General features: G+C 53.6%; 1 non-coding gene across 1 annotated transcript; it reads right to left on the bottom strand.

Annotated features, from left to right (window-relative positions):
• Positions 1-200: 200 nt before the first annotated feature.
• TRNAQ-CUG (transfer RNA glutamine (anticodon CUG)) lies at positions 201-272 on the bottom strand. The gene has a single exon. It is a non-coding gene; the product is annotated as a tRNA-Gln (tRNA).
• Positions 273-2675: the final 2403 nt, after the last annotated feature.

Raw genomic sequence — 2675 nt, 5'->3', positions numbered from 1 at the left:
GGTGTCCTGCTGGACATACAAGGAAAAGGTGACAGGTGACTGAGGAGGGGCCAGTGGCGTCAAATGGAGACTGCAGCCAGGGGTCTCCACGTGAGCTCCAAAGTGAAGACCCTGGTCTGGGAAGCACCAGGCTTTCCTGCGGAGGGCTGCATTGCCCACTACCTGGCACTGGGAGGACACAGAAGGGCCACAGGTGAGGCAGGTTCCACCAAGATTTGAACTCGGATCGCTGGATTCAGAGTCCAGAGTGCTGACCATTACACCATGGAACCATAGGACGCCAGGGCTGCCGTCAGGCTACCCTTGGTCTGAGGGCACTGAGGGAAGAGACACCAAAGTGGGGATCAAGGGAAGGGGGACAAAAAAGAATTGCGTAGGTCCCACCGAGATTTGAACTCGGATCGCTGGGTCCAGAGTCCAGAGTGCTGACCACCATACTGTGGAGCCGGCTGCTGCTGTGGGCCCTGCACACCCTGATAGGGAGACAGAAGGGGACACGGAGAGTGAGGTCTGCAGGCTGCTGCCTGGGAAAAAAAAGATGAGCCTGTAGCCGCGGATGGTTTCGCTCCATAGAGCCCTGGGTTATGGGCCCAACACGCATCCAATGAGCCACTCTGCTGCCCAGGCCCCGAATGTGACAGGTCTGATGGTCACAGCCCCTCCAGGCCAGGGGATGAGAATGGCAGGCTCCTACAGGGGCCGGAAGAGGGCAAGGCAAGTGCCCATTTACAAATACAAGTGGATTTCTGCTTTCCCTCCTTCAGTTTCCCGTGGAAAGAAATCTCTGAATTCATGTCCTTTTCTGCTGTTAAAAACAAAAAACCAAAAAGTCAAGAAACAACCTTCATAGCCCAGAATGTCCGTGTCCCTGGGCAGTGGCAGCAGGTTCTGTGCTGCGGTGACGGTGGTTGGATTTTGGAAAGGAACAAAAACAATGTTTTTCCCCATCATTTGAAAAGGACTCCTAATTTGCATGATTATGAATAAACTGTTCTTTTAATTCTATTTCTTGGTCTACTTCTTTTCTGTGACCAATAAAGTTGTTTCTCCAATACAAAACTGCTTTGTTATGACCTCTTGCTGTCCAGTTGTATAATTTGAAAAAAAATAATAAAACCCTGCACTTTCAAATAGGTATGAACTGTTCTCCCAAGAACATGCCTTTTGGAAAAAACAACTTTTATGCTGAAGCTTTTCAAGTAAAAAGCATCTATAGAACTTGCTGTTGTACATGGCGGTCTCCTCTCGAAAGCCAACAGAAGCATTGGGAAAGAGACACAGACACTGAAACCGCTGAGGTCAAACTATGAGTGTCAGCCAGGATGCTCGAAGGACATGGCTGCAGAGAGTTTAAGGACAAGGATTAAAGGAGGCTAAAAGGAGTACTCAGCGCCCCACCCCAGCCACTGCACCGGGCACCCGGAATACCCAGGCTAGGGAGCAGTTCCTAGGAGCGCTGAACTGGATCAAGCTCCACACCGGAGCGGTGGCCTCAGTGGAGGGTCAGGCCACGTGCAGGCAGGAAGGTGCTGAGGAGTACCCGCCCAGCCTTTCTTCCCTCCCCTGTAATCTCCTTGCCAGTCCCTCCCATTGGCTACAGCCCTTTGGCTCTCTTGCCCTCCAGCTCCCCGCTGGTCTCACAGAAGAGAAAGATGTGGATCTGGAGGGCAAAGGCAAGACATCCAGAACTGTAGGGAACAAATATAACCTCAGATGTGCGACCACTACTGTCAAGGGCGTTGAAGGGAGGGTGAAGGTGAAGGAGGACCTGAAGTGGGGGCCTGGGCAAAGCCAGCTGGCAGGGACTTCTGCAGCATCAGTGACACACCCAGCAGGGCACAGGGGGCAGCCCTGGCTCGAAATATCAAGACTGGCTGGTGGTTGCCAAAGGGGACGAGGACCCCTGACGTGCACCCACAGGGCTGTACTGTAGGCCGCGTCTCCACAAGAGTGTTAAGAATATTGCCTATGTTTATTAAATCCAGGCAGACAGATCAGAGACGAAAAAGTGGCCGCTGGGAGAAAACAGTGGCAACCCCTCTGGGCAACACATCTAATCAATGCCCCGGGGCAGGGACCCGACAAAACCACGTTGGAGGATCGGTGCCAAAAGAGCCTTCTGATGAGGTGTGTGGATGGACTTCCCGGAAGACGCCCAGAATTTGCAGATTCTCCTTCCACGTGAAAACTCATCAAAAGGTCTCCACTGTAGGAAAGGCCCAATCAGGTGGCAAGCTAATTTACAGAGATGTCCGTCAGACCCTTTCTCCAGCTATCCTAGTGAAGCCTGATTAACTCCGAACCAAAATGGCCCCGGGACAAGGAAGTAGGCTCAACAACACGGACTCCTTCTTTCCCTACCACGCCTGCCCTGACTCCTGTTTATACGTTTTAGTGGCCAAATGTAAATCCCACTACTGGTAGTGGCGGGGGGGGGGGGGGGGGGGGGGGGTAGGAGGAGACCACCAGCCACCCGAAAGGCAGGTGACCTCACTGATGCTTTCCCTGCAGGAGACGTGCGAGGCCATGTCAGAAGAGATCCTAATTCCGGACCGGGACTCGTGTTTCCCGTTCAGGACCCACCGTCCCTGCAGCCTGGGCAGCAGCGCTTAGGGTCAAACCGCGCGCCCCACAGTTAGCGGCAGGCAGCGGGCCGTTGCCCACGGGACACTGTT

This window comes from Panthera uncia, chromosome E1 (assembly GCF_023721935.1).
Source record: "Panthera uncia isolate 11264 chromosome E1, Puncia_PCG_1.0, whole genome shotgun sequence".
NCBI classification, from domain to species: domain Eukaryota; kingdom Metazoa; phylum Chordata; class Mammalia; order Carnivora; family Felidae; genus Panthera; species Panthera uncia.
The sequence above is the reverse complement of the archived record's forward strand: the minus strand, read 5'-3'. Positions and strand labels throughout refer to the sequence as shown.